At 45.4% G+C, this 16,904-nt stretch overlaps 1 protein-coding gene across 1 annotated transcript in view; it reads left to right on the top strand.

The window, feature by feature from the left end:
* The first annotated feature begins 4,415 nt into the window (after positions 1 to 4,415).
* Positions 4,416 to 16,904, top strand: part of LOC122543951 (uncharacterized) — a 32,063-nt gene continuing 19,574 nt past the window's right edge. Inside the window, exons 1-2 of the mRNA XM_087983797.1 lie at positions 4,416 to 4,439; positions 13,416 to 13,512. The gene's annotated coding sequence lies outside the window, so the exon portion shown is untranslated. The remainder of the gene's footprint in view (positions 4,440 to 13,415; positions 13,513 to 16,904) is intronic.

Genomic DNA, 16,904 nt, shown 5'->3' with positions numbered 1-16,904 from the left:
TCCTCCGTTCAATGAGATCATGCTGACACCATTCCAGTTCAGGAAGGTACGTGCCTTGGAGGGGAACTTGCCAAAAGTGGTGTTTTGATTCATTTTCTACTCTTGTTCTTCTAGATGGTACAATTTGTGGGCTTGGAAGGTGCTGTCAAAGGAGCCTAGGTGAGTTACTGCACTGCACCTTGTAGATGGTGCACCTTGCTGCCACTGTGCCTCAGTTGTAAAGGGAGTAAATGTTCAAGGTACTGAATGGGGTGCCAATTAGCTGGACTGTATTGTCGTGGATGGTGCCAAGTATCTTGAGTGTTATTGGAGCTGCACCCATCTGACTTTTGCCTTGCAGACAATGTACAGGATCAGGGAGTCAAAAGTTGATCACAAAAGTTTTACCCTCAGACTGCGTTTGGTAGCCACAGTACTCGTATAGCAGATCCAGTTCAGTTTCTTATCAATCTTAGCTCCCAGGATATGATAATGTGGAATTCACTGAAGATAATGCCATTGAATGTCAGGTTCTCGTTTGTCAAAATTGGTCATTGTCTGGTAGTTGTGTTGTGTGCTTTGAAACTTAGCCCAATAAGTGACAATGTTGACCTGGGACACTGCAATTAGATGTGTACTGCTTCACCATTTGAGGAGACATAAATGGTGCTAAACATTGTGCAATCATCAACAAACATTCCCGCTTCAGGGAATGCCAGTGATGAAGCAACTGAGATGTTAGGACGAGAATAGGATCCTGAGCATCTTCTGTGTTCAGTACTATCCAAACAGAGTGAAAAAGGGTAAGGAAAATAGGAGGATGTATAAAGGGAATATAAAAGAAATGGAGAGGAATACTCGTATGTAACATATGGTAGGAAATAAGCTTGGATGAGTATGTTGTCGTTCAGGTAGTTTAATTGCATATCCATAAAAGTGAACTTAAGTTCACTTAAGGTTCAGAAATTATTCCTGCTGAAGGGCTTATGCCTGAAAAGTTGATTTTCCTGTTCCTCGGATGCTGCCTGATATGCTGTGCTATTCCAGCACCACACTCACGATTCAGAAATTATCTGTATAACTTGACATAGTCACCTAAGTATTGCTCATAAGTGCTGTTAGCAGGTAGCGGGGACAGATAAGCTCTGAAGATAACATTGAAATGAAAGAACTCAGCATGCTGTTATTTGCAGCAAATGTTTGACATACAGTTTATTTTATACCAATGTTGCATACAACAGTTGTGATGCAAAATTGTATTAACGTGCTGTTTTGAGCTGTAAGCGGCAGTGTCTGCAAGCTTGAATAGAACAGGGAGAATAATAATCAGATTTCCATTGACTCTTGTTTTACTATGATTCTTTGATACAATACGCTATCAAATGGAGTGTTGACAATAGTAACTCTTATCTCTGGAATTCAGCTGTTTGGCCCATGTTTGTACCAAGACTGTAATTAGATTAGGAAGTGAGTAACTCTTGTTTAACTCAAAGAGTTCCATGAGCATGATATTGCAAGATAAATGCTGCTTGATGCCCTTGTTGTCTCCTGTTGTGATTACATTTATGTCTCAGGCCAGATGACTGACAAGGCTGCATTTACTCACTACACATTTCTGGTTTCCCTTCACTGTCAATGATGCTTTTTCCTTCCATCTTCAAGAGGCCAATGATATTTAGCTCCTTTAAATCGAGTGTTGTTGGCAGCCTATTGTTTGACATGAGATTCCTGTCTGAAAGTGCCTGTAAAATAAACTTATATCAGGAAAAAGTGGAATGAAAGCTGATGGATTGTCATTAGAAACCCACTTGTATCACTAATGAAAGGGCAGAAGTTGAACACTAACAGAGAATTCAGGCTGTGGGAACAGACTACAGCCAGTCATTATTCACTGCAGGAGAAAGTGAGGTCTGCAGATGCTGGAGATCAGAGCTGGAAATGTGTTGCTGGAAAAGCGCAGCAGGTCAGGCAGCATCCAGGGAACAGGAGAATCGACGTTTCGGGCATAAGCCCTTCTTCAGGAATGAGGAAAGTTTGTCCAGCAGGCTAAGATAAAAGGTAGGGAGGAGGGACTTGGGGGAGGGGCGTTGGAAATGTGATAGGTGGAAAGAGGTCAAGGTGAGGGTGAAAGGTCAGACTGGGGTGGGGGCGGAGAGGTCGGGAAGAAGATTGCAGGTTAGGAAGGCGGTGCTGAATTCGATGGATTTGACTGAGACAGGGTGGGGGGAGGGGAAATGAGGAAACTGGTGAAATCCGAGTTCATCCCTTGTGGTTGGAGGGTTCCTAGGCGGAAGATGAGGCGTTCTTCCTCCAACCGTCGTTTTGTTGTGGTCTGACGATGGAGGAGTCCAAAGACCTGCATATCCTTGGTGGAGTGGGAGGGGGAATTGAAATGCTGAGCTACAAGGTGGTTGGGTTGGTTGGTCCGGGTGTCCCAGAGGTGTTCTCTAAAACGCTCCGCCTGTCTCCCCAATATAGAGGAGGCCACATCGGGTGCAGAGGATGCAATAGATGATGTGTGTGGAGGTGCAGGTGAATCTGTGGCGGATATGGAAGTTTCCTTTGGGGCCTTGGAGGGAGGTGAGGGGGGAGGTGTGGGCGCAAGTCTTGCACCTCCTGCAGTTGCAGGGGAAGGTGCCGGGAGTGGAGGTTGGGTTGATGGGGGGTGTGGATCTGATGAGGGAGTCACGGAGGGAGTGGTCTTTACGGAATGCTGATAGGGGAGGGGAGGGAAATATATCCTTGGTGGTAGGGTCCGTTTGGAGGTAGCGGAAATGACGGCGGATGATGCGCTGTACATAGAGATTGGTGGGGTGGTAGGTGAGGACCAGTGGGGTTCTGTCCTGGTGGCGGTTGGAGGGGCGGGGCTCAAGGGCGGAGGAGCGGGAAGTGGAAGAGATGCGGTGGAGCATCGACCACGTCAGGGGGGGAATTGCGGTCCTTGCAGAACCAGTGAAGTGGAAGGTTCAAGTGATACCACAACAATGCTATCTGTGTAAGAATATGAACTGTACAACTGGCTGACTAGAACATGTCAGTCTAATTGATCAATGTAAATGACCAAGGCTTGCAGAAAAAGTATTACTGTAAGCAAATGGGAATTCACATACTACCTTTGGATATGTGCAATCCTACTTATGTACTGATGCAGTTGCATCTGGGAGTATTGTGTTCAGTATTGGTCACCATGCTTATGAGAGGTTGTTAATACATTGGAAGGAATTCAGAGAAGGTTTAATGGAATAATACCTGGAATAGACAGGCTTGGCCTTTTTCCTCTATGGCTTAGAAGAGAAAGAGACTTAATTAAAACATAAAAGATTCTGACCAAGTAGATGTTGAAAAGATGTTTCCGCTTTTGGGAGAACCTAGAACTTGGGGTCACAGCTGAAAAATAAAGGGGAGATCATTTCAAACAGAAATGAGAAAACATTTATTTTTTTCTCAGAGGGTTCAGTATCTTTGGAATTCACTTCCTCAAAAGGTAGTGGATTCAAAATCTTTAAATATTTTTAAGGCAGAGAAGGATAGATTCTTGATGTCTAAGATGGTGAAAGATAATCAGGGACTTGCAGGCACAAAGATTTGAGGCCACAATATTATTGAGTGGCAAAGCATTCTCCAAGGGCTTCGTTCAGATGTTCAAATAAACTAGTGAGCAAAGAAACTGGAGTCTTGTCCAGTTACTACAGGTAAGGAGGGTTTCTGAGTTCCCACTTTGCCCACCCAGCAGAAATATATACCCGACCAATTTCAATTAACATCTTACATTTTAGTCAAATCATGTACTGAATTCTAGGAAATGAAACATTCATGGTGAGATTATGCATCTTTGTAGAAGGAATAGAGAACATGTGGAACAGGAACATGTTACGACACGGAAGTGAACCCCTCTGTTAATTAAACCAAACACCCAGAAAAGCTCGCCTCACCTCTTAACCTGTTTAATATATGAGTGACAGAAAACTCCCAAATTCCACTATTGAAAGAAAAAGCATCCATTTATTTTCTTATCTCTGAAGTGAACATTAAACAACTATTCCTTTACGGAAAATAAACTATCATCCTTACCTGGGCCAGCCTGAATGTGACTCCAGCCCCACAGCAATTCAGTTGACTCTTAACAGCCCTCTGGACAATTAGTGATGGTAATAAATTCTTGTCTAGCCAGTAATGCCCACATACTGTGAATGATTTTAAAAAATATTATTGATTTGTACAGTCTCCGCAAGCGTACTCTCATACTCTATTTTCCCCTCTTAATCAGTCCCTTTGTCTCCCTTTGCTGAAATTTTAGACAGGTCCCAATCCTCTGGTTTGTTGTTTTATTAGGCCAATTAGTATGCACTTTCCACAAATTTAGTTCTAACCATCATTTCCCTTTTTTTTTGCCATGGTTTGATCATTTTGACAGAGTGGCAAGGAGGGAAGGTGAGGTGAAGCATGGGCAGCCGGAAAGGGTAAGTTTTCCTGCTTTTAAAGGGACTTACCTCGGGAATCAGGCCTCCATTTTGACAGAGCGGCGAAGAGAGAAGGTGAGGTGAAGTGATGGCTGCCGGGAAGGTAAGAGTTTAATTTATATTTGGTGGCTAAACCCGAGGTACTACACATGTAGAATTTCCCTCCCGCCTCCTCCTCTAACCGGAAGAAAAAGACTCTGTAAGGTAAGGCTTTTATTTCTTTCTTATCATTTGTTTTAATATATTTAAGTGCATTGTTTGATTTTAGTTAGTTCATATAAAGCTGAGCTTACAATGGCAGGGGACCTCAGACCTGTGACCTGTGCCTCTTGCATGATTTGGGAGCTTAGGAACGTGTCTGACGTTCCTGACTCTTACACTTGCAAGAAGTGTGTCCAGCTGCAGCTTTTGTTTGACCGCATGACGGCTCTGGAGCTGCGGATGGAATCACTGTGGAGGATGCGCGATGCTGAGGAGGTCATGAATATAGCATGTTTAGTGAACTGGTCACACTACAGGTTAGAATTGCTGAGGGAGACAGACAAAGAGTAGGAAGGCAGTGTAGGTGTCCCTGCGGTCATCTCCCTCCAAAACAGGTATACCGTTTTGGATATTGTTGGGGAGATGACTCACCAGGAGAGGGCAGCAGTTGTTGTGATCATGGCACCGTTGGTGGGCACTGCTGTTCAGAAGGGCGGGAAAAAGACTCGTGGGGCCATAGTCATAGGGGATTCTATTGTGAGGGGAGTAGATAGGCGGTTCTGTGGCCGAAAGCGGGACTCCCAGATGGTATGTTGCCTCCTAGGTGCTCGGGTCAGGGATGTCACCGATCGGCTGCAGAGCATTCTAAAAAGGGGAGGATGAACAGCCAGTTGTCTGGGTACATATAGGCACCAACGATATAAGTAGAAAACGAGATGAGGTCCTGAAAGAAGAATTCAGGGAGCTAGGAGAGAAAAAAAGAGGAGGACCTCAAAGGTAGTGTTCTCGGGATTACTACCAGTGCCACGTACGAACCAGCGTAAAAATGAAAAAATAGGCAGGATGAACATGTGGCTTGAGAGATGGTGTAGGAGGGTGGGGTTCAGATTTGTTGGACATTGGGACCGGTTCTGGGGAAGGTGGGACTATTACAAAATGGATGGTGTACACTTGAACCAGACCAGAACCAATGTCCTTGGGGGAGTTTTTGCTGCTGCTGTTGGGGAGGTTTTAAACTAATGTGGCAGGGAACTGGGAACCAGAAGAGAAAATATGTAGGCGGCAAGGAGGAAACTGTAAGAATCATGAAGATAGCATTATAAAAGGGAAAACTAGGCAGAGAGCAGATGAACGCAAAATAACTGGTGACCTGAAATGCATCTACTTGAATGTAAGGAGTGTAAGGCAGATGAATTTAGGGCTTGGATTGGTGCCTGGGAGTATGACGTTATTGCAGTCACAGAGACTTGGTTGAAGGAAGGGCATGATGATTGGCAACTAAATGTTCCAGGATATAGACTCTTCAGACAGGACAGGGAGGGAAGTAAAAGCAGGGGGTGGGGGGGAGTGAAGTTGCATTGCTGGTCAAGGACAATATCATGGCTGTGCTAAAGGAGGACACTATGGAGGTAGTGTGTAATGAGGCATTATGGGTGGAGCTGAGAAATAAGAAGGGTGCAGTTACATTATTAGGGCTGTATTACAGGCCTCCCAACAGTGAGCGTGAGGTAGAAGAACAAATAGGTAAACAGATCATGGAAAGACGTAGAGGCAATAGGGTAGTGGTGATGGGAGATTTAAATTTTCCCAACATTGACTGGGATACACATAGTGTCAGAGGTCTGGATGGGGTAGAATTTGTAAGAAGTGTCCAGGAGAGTTTTCCAGAGCAGTATGTCAATAGTCTGACGAGGGAAGGGGCCATATTGGACCTGGTACTGGGGAATGAGCCAGGCCAGGTGATAGAAGTTGCGGTGGGGGATTTCTTTGGGAACAGTGACCACAATTCTGTAAGTTTTAGAATACTCGTAGATAAAGATGAGAGTGGTCCTAAGGGAAGAGTACTAAACTGGGCCAAGACCAATTATATCAAAATTAGGCAGGAGCTCGGAAATGTGGATTGGACACAGCTATTTGAAGGGAAGTCCACATTTGATATGTGGGAGGCTTTCAATGATAGTTTGAAGATAGTGCAGGATAGGCATGTCCCGTTGAAGGCAAAGGATAGGACGGGAAAGATTCGTGAAATTGTGCAACCAGCCAAGAGGAAAAGGGAAGCATACATAAGGTCTATGCAGCTAAGAACAGAACAGGCCCTGGAGGAATATCGGAAGAGTAGGACAAGTCTTAAATGAGAAATAAAACGGGCTAAAAGGGGTCATGAAATAGCTTGAGCAAGCAGAATTAAGGAGAATCCCAAAGCATTTTATTCTTATATAAGAAGCAAGCGGGTAACTAGAAAAAGGATTGGTCCACTAAAGGATAACGAAGGAAGGCTGTGTGTTGAACCTGAGAGAATGGGTAAGATTCTGAATGATTACTTTGCATCAGTGTTCACTGAGGAGAGGAACATGAATCTTGAGATTAGAGATAGAAGTTTGATTAGTCTGGATCACGTTGGCATAAGTGGGGAAGATGTGTTGGGTAGGCTAGAGGTTATTAAGGTGGACAAATCCCCAGGACCGGATGGGATTTATCCCAAGTTGCTGAGGGAGGCAAGAGAGGAAATAACTGGGGCCTTGACAAATATCTTTGTGGCATCCTTAAATACAGGTGAGGTGCCGGAGGACTGGAAGGTTGCTCATGTTGTCCGCCTGTATAAGAAGGGTAGTAGGGATATTCTGAGTAACAACAGACCAGTGAGCCTGATGTTGGTGGTGGGAAAGTTGCTGGAGAGGGTACTGAGGAATAGGATCTATCCATATTTAGAAAAGAATGGGCTTATCAGTGATAGGCAACATGGTTTTGTGCAGGGGAGATCCTGCCTTACCAATTTAATAGAGTTCTTCGAGGAAGTGACTAAGTTGATAGATGATGGAAGGGCTGTTGATGTCATACACATGGACTTTAGTAAGGCATTTGATAAGGTTCCCCATGGTAGACTAATGGAGAAAGTGAAGTCACATGGTGTGCAGGGTGTTCTAGCTAGGTGGATAAAGAACTGGTTGAGCAACAAGAGATAGAGAGTAGTAGTTGAAGGGAGTTTCTCAAAATGGAGAAAGATGACCAGTGGTGTTCTGCAGGGGTCAGTGTTGGGGTCACTGTTGTTTGTAATATACATAAATGATCTGGAAGAGGGCACTGTTGGTATGATCAGCAAGTTTGCAGATCACACAAAGATTGGTGGAATAGCAGAAAGCATAAGGGACTGTCAGAGAATACAGGAGGATATAGATAGACTGGAGAGTTGGGTGGAAAAGTGGCAGATGGATTTCAATCCAGACAAATGTGAGGTGACGCATTTAGGCAAGACTAATTTCAGAGCAAATTTTGCAATGAACGGAAGAACTTTGGGAAAAGTTGATGGGCAGAGAGATGTGGGAGTGCAGGTCCATTGTACCCTGAAGGTTGCTGCAAAGGTGGATAGAGTGGTCAAGAAGGCATATAGTATGCTTGCCTTCATTGGATGGGGTGTTGAGCATAAGAACTGGCAAGTCATGTTAACATTGTACAGGACTTTGGGTCGGCCACATTTGGAATACTGTGTACAGTTCTGGTCGCCACATTATCAAAAGGATGTGGACGCTTCGGAGAGGCTGCAGAGAAGGTTTTCAAGGCTGTTGTCTGGTATGGAAGGTGCTAGCTACGAAGAGAGGTTGAGTAGGTTAGGTTTATTTTCATTAGCAAAAAGGAGATTGAGGGGGGACCTGACTGAGGTTTACGAAATCATGAAGGGTATAGACAGGGGGGATAGAGACAAGCTTTTTCCCAGGGCGAAGGATTCCATAATGAGAGGTCATGCTTTCAAGGTGAGAGGTAGAAAGTTTAAGGGGGGGTACACGTGGCAAGTACTTCACACAGAGGGTGGTGGGCATCTGGAATGCATTGCCAGCAGAGGTGGTAGAGGCAGGCATGGTAGATTTATTTAAGATGCGTCGAGACAGATGCATGAATAGGTGGGGAGCAGAGGGATACAAATGCTTAGGAATTGACTGACAGGTTTAGACAGTACATTTGGATTGGCTCAAGCTTGGAGGGCCAAAGGGCCTGTTCCTGGGCTGTAAATTTTCTTTGTTCTTTATGTTTCCCATGTGCCAGAATGGGATGAATAACCTTGGGAGTCCGTGCCCTGTTTAAATGTTTGCCATTACTATCTCCCATAAATCATTTAAAAACTGATTCACAATTAATCACAAGCAGCTCATGCCTCATACCAATATAATTTATTTAATTCCAGAACCTCAGTCTCAGAAAAAAACATCACTCTCCATCTTAATAAAGAATTGTCTTCTATTGTGGTCACTCCTCCTTAAGGGTCTACGATCAACTTGATTGTCAATTATTCATACAATCCCTACACTGTGGAAACAGACCCTTTGGCCCAATACGTCCACTCCGACCCTCCGAAGGGTAACCTACCCAGACCCATTCCCCTGCCCTATTATCCTATATTTACACTTGACTAATGCACCTAATCTACACACCTCCTGAACACTATGGGCAATTTAGGTAAAAACAATGACTGCTGATGCTGGAAACCAGATTCTGGATTAGAGGTGCTGGAAAAGCACAGCAGTTCAGGCAGTATCCGAGGAGCAGTAAAATCGACGTTTCGGGCAAAAGTTTCCTGATGAAGGGCTTTTGCCCGAAACGTCGATTTTACTGCTCCTCAGATGCTGCCTGAACTGCTGTGCTTTTCCAGCACCTCTAATCCAGAAACTATGGGCAATTTAGCATGGCCAATTCACCGAACCTACACATCTTTGAATTCTGGGAGGAAACCAGAGCACCTGGAGGAAATCCACACAGACATGGGGAGAATGTGCAAACTCCACACAGGCTGGAATTGAACCTGGGTCCCTATTCCTTTCTCATTACCCAATACCCAGTTGATTCTTCAGCAATGTAGAGTCATAGAGATGTACAGCATGGAAACAGATCCTTCGATCCAACCAGTCCATGCCGACCTGATATCCCAACCCAATCTAGTCCCACCTGCCAGCACCCGGCCCATATCCCTCCAAACCCTTCCTATTTATATACCCATCCAAATGCCTTTTAAATATTGCACTTGTACCAGCCTGCACCACTTCCTCTGGCGGCTCATTCCAAACATGTACCACCCTCTGCATGAAAAACTTGCCCCTTCAGTCCCTTTTATATCTTTCCCTCTCACCGTAAACCTCTGCCCTCTAGTTATGGACTCCCTCACCCCAGGGAAAAGACTTTGTCTATTAATCCTATCCATGCCCCTCATAATTTTGTAAACCTCTAAAAGGTCACCCCTCAGCCCCCGACACTACAGGGAAAATAACCCCAGCCTGTTCAGCCTCTCCCTATAGCTCAAATCCTCCAACCCTGGCAATATCCTTGTAAATCTTTCCTGAACGCTTTCAAGTTTCACAACATCTTTCCGATAGGGAGGAGACCAGAACTGCACGCAATATTCCAACAGTGGCCTAAACAATGTCCTGTACAGCCGCAACATGACCTCCCAACTCCTGTACTCAATACTCTGACAAATAAAGGAAAGCATGCCTTCTTCACTATCCTATCTACCTGTGACTCCACTTTCAAGGAGCTATGAACCTGCACTCCAAGGTCTCTTTGTTCAGCAACACTCCCTAGGACTTTACCATTAAGTGTATAAGTCCTACTAAGATTTGCTTACTCAAAATGCAGCACCTCACAGTAGAAGAACAAAATTGTTCCATATACACGCGAAGAATTCATCCGCTATCTTACTGCTATTGTTTTGATTTGCCAAATTTATATGAAGATTAAAGTCACCCGTAATTACTTGCATCTCTAAATTCCATTCTAATGCCTTTCTGGTACTGCAGCTTGGGGTCTATAGCCTTATCATTTTCTGCTCATTGAGATTTCTAAGCTCAACTACTCGAGATTCTACTTCACCAGAACTGACATGCTTGCTCACAATGACAATTCTTTCCTGTTTTAATCAGCAGTTCTAGCCCACTCCCTTTCCCCTTTTGCCTGCCCAACCTATTCTTGTTAGACAATCATGCTGATTCCAGACATCAATTTCATAAACCTCCTCTGATCCACCCATGATGAGTAACTGGGTTGAGGTAAGGAAAGTCTGGCGTAGCGGTGCCAACTCAATGGGCTGAATGGCCTCTTACAGAACTGTAGGGATTATATGGGTCTATCTTGTTAATTTTAAAGATGCTTGGCCTAATACACTACCCTGGAGAAAGTGAGGACTGCAGATGCTGGAGATCAGAGCTGAAAATGTGTTGCTGGAAAAGCGCAGCAGGTCAGGCAGCATCCAGGGAACAGGAGAATCGACGTTTCGGGCATAAGCCCTTCTTCAGGAATGCCCGAAACGTCGATTCTCCTGTTCCCTGGATGCTGCCTGACCCACTGTGCTTTTCCAGCAACACATTTTCAGCTCTGATCTCCAGCATCTGCAGACCTCACTTTCTCCTCCATTTTGGGAGGAAAATCCACACTGACAGAGGGAGGATGTGCAACCTTCACACAGTCGATTTAGACTGGAAACAAAGTCGGATTCCAGGCTGCAACACAAACCGCTGAGCTGCTGTACTGTCTAAAATTGATGATGAAATCTGGGATTGAACCTTCACATTTTCACTCCCTGGGCAATTTCAGCAAAAACAGATACTGGGGGAACAATGCTCTTTTCACTACCATGAAATGGGCTAAATTACTTATTTCTGTGTCGTAATGAATCTAAGACTGATTTCTGGAACCTCCGCTCATAATAAAACCCTTGAGTCCAGGAATGATTGGGGTAAATCTGCACTGCTTCCCCAAGAAGGTCCAATCTCTCTTTCCTTAACTGTTCCTTAGCCCTGATCTCAGAAATCTTTTAGCATAATTGAAAAACTTTTTATTTTGCACTGGGAAAGGCCGATGGTAGTGAGATGCTGGTGAATGGAGTGACTTTGTAGATCTTGCTATAACATCTGCTTGAAAATTACTATCTGGAAACGAATCCCTGTGAACCTGCTGTTAAAAAAAGTAGACCAAAAGCAGTTCTCCCCACTGTAAAGAACACAACATCCTGCTTCCTGTCGCCCACGGCGTATGATGGCGTCACAGTTGCAGACCCCCTTTCACTCATTGGTTGCAATGTCAGCTCCGCCCCTTGGTCGCCCTGGTTACTTGGAGGACCAGCAGCACCAGCTCTGTCCTCCAGATCCGCCCCTTGATTACGTTTGGTTATGTGATGTCATCAAGCAGGCGGGCATGCGCATACTGAATTGGAATTGTGAGCATGCGTGACGTGGGTCGCCCCTGGACGTAAGTGTTGACCCAGGTAAAAACAATGACTGCAGATTCTGGATCAGTGGTGCTGGAAGAGCACAGCAGTTCAGGCAGCATCCGAGGGGCAGTAAAATCGACGTTTCGGGCAAAAGCCCTTCATCAGGAATAAAGGCAGAGAGCCTGAAGGGTGGAGAGATAAGCTAGAGGAGGGTGGGGGTGGGGAGAAAGTAGCATCGAGTACAATGGGTGAGTGGGGGAGGGGATGAAGGTGATAGGTCAGGGAGGAGAGGGTGGAGTGGATAGGTGGAAAAGGAGATAGGCAGGTAGGACAAGTCCGGACAAGTCATGGGGACAGTGCTGAGCTGGAAATTTGGAACTAGGGTGAGGTGGGGTGAAGGGGAAATGAGGAAACTGTTGAAATCCACATTGATGCCCTGGGGTTGAAGTGTTCCGAGGCGGAAGATGAGGCGTTCTTCCTCCAGGCGTCTGGTGGTGAGGGAGCGGCGGTGAAGGAGGCCCAGGACCTCCATGTCCTCGGCAGAGTGGGAGGGGGAGTTGAAATGTTGGTCCACAGGGCGGTTTGGTTGATTGGTGCGGGTGGCTCGGAGATGTTCCCTAAAGCGCTCTGCTAGGAGGGGTCCAGTCTCCCCAATGTAGAGGAGACCGCATCGGGAGCAACGGATGCAATAAATGATATTGGTGGATGTGCAGGTAAACCTTTGATGGATGTAGAAGGCTCCTTTAGGGCCTTGGATGGAGGTGAGGGAGGAGGTGTGGGTGCAGGTTTTGCAATTCCTGCGGTGGCAGGGGAAGGTGCCAGGATGGGATGGTGGGTTGTAGGGGGGCGTGGACCTGACCAGGTAGTCACGGAGGGAACGGTCTTTGTGGAAGGTGGAAAGGGGAGGGGAGGGGAGGGAAATATATCCCTGGTGGTGGGGTTTTTTTGGAGGTGGCGGAAATGTCGGCAGATGATTTGGTTTATGCGAAGGTTGGTAGGGTGGAAGGTGAGCAGCAGGGGCATTCTGTCCTTGTTACGGTTGGAGGGGTGGGGTCTGATGGCGGAGGTGCGGGATGTGGACGAGATGCGTTGGAGGGCATCTTTAACCATGTAAGTGTTTATCTGTCACATCCACAAACCGTTAGTGAAGGGAATTGTCAGCCATAATATTTCCAACAAGAAGGTTTCACGATTGCGCAGTTGAGGTTTCTCGCCCCAAACATGAGTTGTCCGAATGCTATAATTTGTGCCGTAGGGAGCCACAAGCTTCTCTCCAGAAGCAGGCTCTGGTCAACGGTTGCCATCTTGGTTCAGCGGGGGGGGGGGGGTGGAGGAGTGCGCAGGACCCATTTGTGTGGTGACATCCCTGCCCCCTGTTCCCAAGCTGCTGCTTCCCTCCCCCATTCTTCTCCCCTCCGTCCCCAGTCTGGCCGATTGTCTCCACCTGGGGATCTGCTGTTTTGTTTGATTATTCCGGGTGGGGAGCGGTTACTGCAGTAAAAGTGTAGTATGAAGTCGAGATGTGATTAAAAAGCAGCAAACCCTCCAGAATCGAACTCCTGTAACTCCCTGTAAACTTGCAGGTGTCTCAGAAGCTGGATGTCTGACTGAATCCTTCCTGCACATGGAGCAAGGGAATGGTCTCTCTTCTGTGTGACCACTATTGGATGGCCAGCTCAGGTGGGAAACTATATCACTGTCATTATTCTGAAATTTTGGCAGTATCTCCATTGTCTTGGAATCGTTCATCTCTCTTGGCCGGATGACCAGATAAATTCTATTGCGCTTGGCAGAACATCCATATAGGAGAAAGTGAGGACTGCAGATGCTGGAGATCGTAGTCAAATAGTGTGACGCTGGAAAAGCACAGCCGGTCAGGCAGCATCTGAGAAGTAGAAGAGTTAACATTTTGAGCATAAATCTTCATATAGTTTCTCTCAACTGCATATGGTGCAATTTTATTTCAGTCTAACTTAAAGCTTTTTCCATAGCCACTGGAACACACTCAGGCTGTGTAACTGGTTACAGCTCTACCTACTGTCTATTAGAAAATAGACAGTAATTGCAACCGAAGTAAGCCAATTGCCCCTTGAGTCTGTACCAATATTCAATAGGATTATGGCTGATCTGAAAGTCCTCACAGATTGATAGATACAGCTTAGGAATGTATTAAACAGGGGAAAAATGTAAATTATTAGTTCAATTAAATAGTTTCAATCTTTTCTGAACCCTTTCAAGTTTCACAACATCTTTCCAATAGGAAGGAGACCAGAATTGAATGCAATATTCCAAAAGGGGCCTAACCAACGTCCTGTACAGCTGCAACACAACCTCCCAACCCCTGTACTCAATGCTGTAACTAATAAAGGAAGCATACCAAACACCCTCTTCACTATCCTATCTACCTGCAATTCCACTTTAAAGGAGCTATGAAACTGCACTCTAAGGTCTCTCTGTTCAGCAACACTCCCTAGCATATTACCATTAAGTGTAAGTCCTGCTAAGATTTGCTTTCCCAAAATGCAGCACCTCACATTTATCTAAATTAATCTCCATCTGCCACTTCTCAGCCTATTGGCTCATCTGGTCCAGATCCTTTTGTAATCTGAGGCAACCTTCTTCGCTGTCCACTACACCTCCAATTTTGGTGTCATCTGCAAAGTTACTTATGCTCACATCCAAATCATTTATATAAAATGATGAAAAGTAGTGAAACCAGCCTGATCCTTGTGGCACTCCACTGGTCACAGGCCGCCAGTCTGAAAAACAACCCTCCACCACCACCCTCTGTCTTCTACCTTTGAGCCAGTTCTGTATCCAAATGGCTAGTTCTCCCTGTATTCCATGAGATCTAACTTTGCTAACCATGGGGAACTTTGTCGAACGTCTTACTGAAGTCCATATAAGTCACATCTACTGCTCTGCCCTCATCAATCCTCTTTGTTATTTCTTCAAAAAACTCAATCAAGTTTGTGAGACATGATTTCCCACACACACAGCCATATTGACTATCCCTAATCAGTCCTTGCCTTTCCAAATACATATACATCCTTTCCCTCACAATTCCCTCTAACAACTTGCCCACCACTGACATCAGGCTCACTGGTCTGTAGTTCCCTGGCTTGTCCTTACCGCCTTTCTTAAACAGTGGCACCACATTAGCCAACCTCCAGTCTTCCGGCACCTCATCTGTGACTACCGATGATGCAGATATCTCAGGAAGAGGCCCAGCAATCACTTCCCTAGATTCCCACAGAGATCTAGGGTACAAGATTGGGTTGGAATATCTGGTTGGCATGGACAGGTTGGACCGAAGGGTCTGTTTCCATGCTGTACATCTCTATGACTCTATGACCTGATCAGGTCCTGGGGACTTATTCACCTTTATGCGTTTCAAGACACTCAGCACTTCCTCCTCTGTAATATGGTTCACAGACAGATTAAAAAAAAGTTTAATTTATGAATCAGCAGTGAATGTAAACAGTTTCAGCAAACATCCATAGATATTTGCTTATTTCCTACATACTATCTGCTTTTCTCAGAACATTCAACAATTTGAGACCTGAATAGAAAATGAGATAGAAACAGAACAGCCAGTCTAGAGCTATCAAAATCACATGTCCTTGACCTTCTTGAACTGCTGCAGTCCATATGGTGAAGCTTCTCCCAAATTGTTGTTCGGCAAAGAGTTACAGGGCTTTCATCCAATGAGGATAAGATAGTGCTGATATCTGTGTCCATTACAATCATTTTGTTTTTATAACTCACGTTTAACAGATTAGAAATGTAGGAACAGGAATAGACCATTATGGCATTCGATCCTGCCCTGCTACAAGTATCTCCCACTTTTCGAAAGTTCTCTTTATGCCACTTCACTTTTACAAAAGACCTATTTTAGTACCTGTTTTCACTATCCTTTCTAGCTGCGACTCCACTTTCAAGGAAGTGTGAACCTGTGCTCCTTTGTCTTTGTTCAGCAGCACTCCCCAGGACCTTACCATGAAGTATACAAGTTGTTCCCTGATTTGCCTAACCAAAATGTAGCACCTCATATTTATCTAAATTAAACTCCATCCACTACTCCTCAGCCCATTTGATCAAGGTCCTATTGTACTCTGAAACAACCTTCTTCGCTATCCACTACACCACCACTTTTGGTGTCATCTGCAAACTTATGAACCACACCTGCTCGATTCATATCCAGATCATTTATGTAAATGACAAAAAGCAGTGGACCCAGCACAGATCCTTGTGGCAAATCGATGCTCTCCATTCTGAAAAGCAACCCTCCTCCACCACTGTCTCCTACCTTTGAGCCAGTCTGTATCCAAATGGTTACATCTCCCTATATTCCATGTTCTGTAACTGTGTTAACCAGTCTGCCATGTGGAAACTTGTCAAATACTTTACTGAAGTCCTTATGCACCAGGACAACTGCTCTGCCTCTTCGTTGCATGTCATCTACATTCTGAGAGATATTTCATTTAAGTTTCTTCATCTAAACCATCAATATATATTGTGAATGCAGTAGAGGGGGCAGTGGCGTTGTGGTATTATTGCTAGATTGTTAATCGAGAGACCCAAATAATAGTCTGGGGATCAGGGTTCTTGTTCTGCTATGACAGATGGTGGAGCCCTCCTTCCACCACCTCAGCCTCCGTGCCGCTTTCTTTGACTCCCAACTGTGTCCCCCCCCTCAACGAGGACCCCTTATCCCCACTCCAACCTTTCTGTTCTACTTAGACACACCCTCCCAGCCTCATTCCCACTCTGGACCTCTTTACTGCCAACACAACATTAGCTGCCTTGATTTCTCCATCCCCTCACCACTCTAGCCTCGCACCCTCCGAATGTGCAGAGTTCCATTCCCTCCATACCAATCCCTGATTCACCATCAAAACTGTTGACAAAGGCAGGGCAGTAATAGTTTGGAGGACGGACTGCTATGTCGCAGAGGCCAAGCACCAGCTCTCTGAAGCCACGTCCTACCTCTCCTTGACCACGACCTTGCCATGGCCTACCAGGCCACTATCACCCGCACTGTCTGTGACCTCGTCGCATCTGTGATCTCC

Source organism: Chiloscyllium plagiosum, unplaced genomic scaffold, assembly GCF_037043375.1.
Source record: "Chiloscyllium plagiosum isolate Xiang-an unplaced genomic scaffold, Cpla_swu_hap1 HiC_scaffold_46, whole genome shotgun sequence".
Lineage (NCBI taxonomy): Eukaryota > Metazoa > Chordata > Chondrichthyes > Orectolobiformes > Hemiscylliidae > Chiloscyllium > Chiloscyllium plagiosum.
Note: the sequence above shows the minus strand (reverse complement) of the source record. Positions and strands in the feature narration are given on the sequence as shown.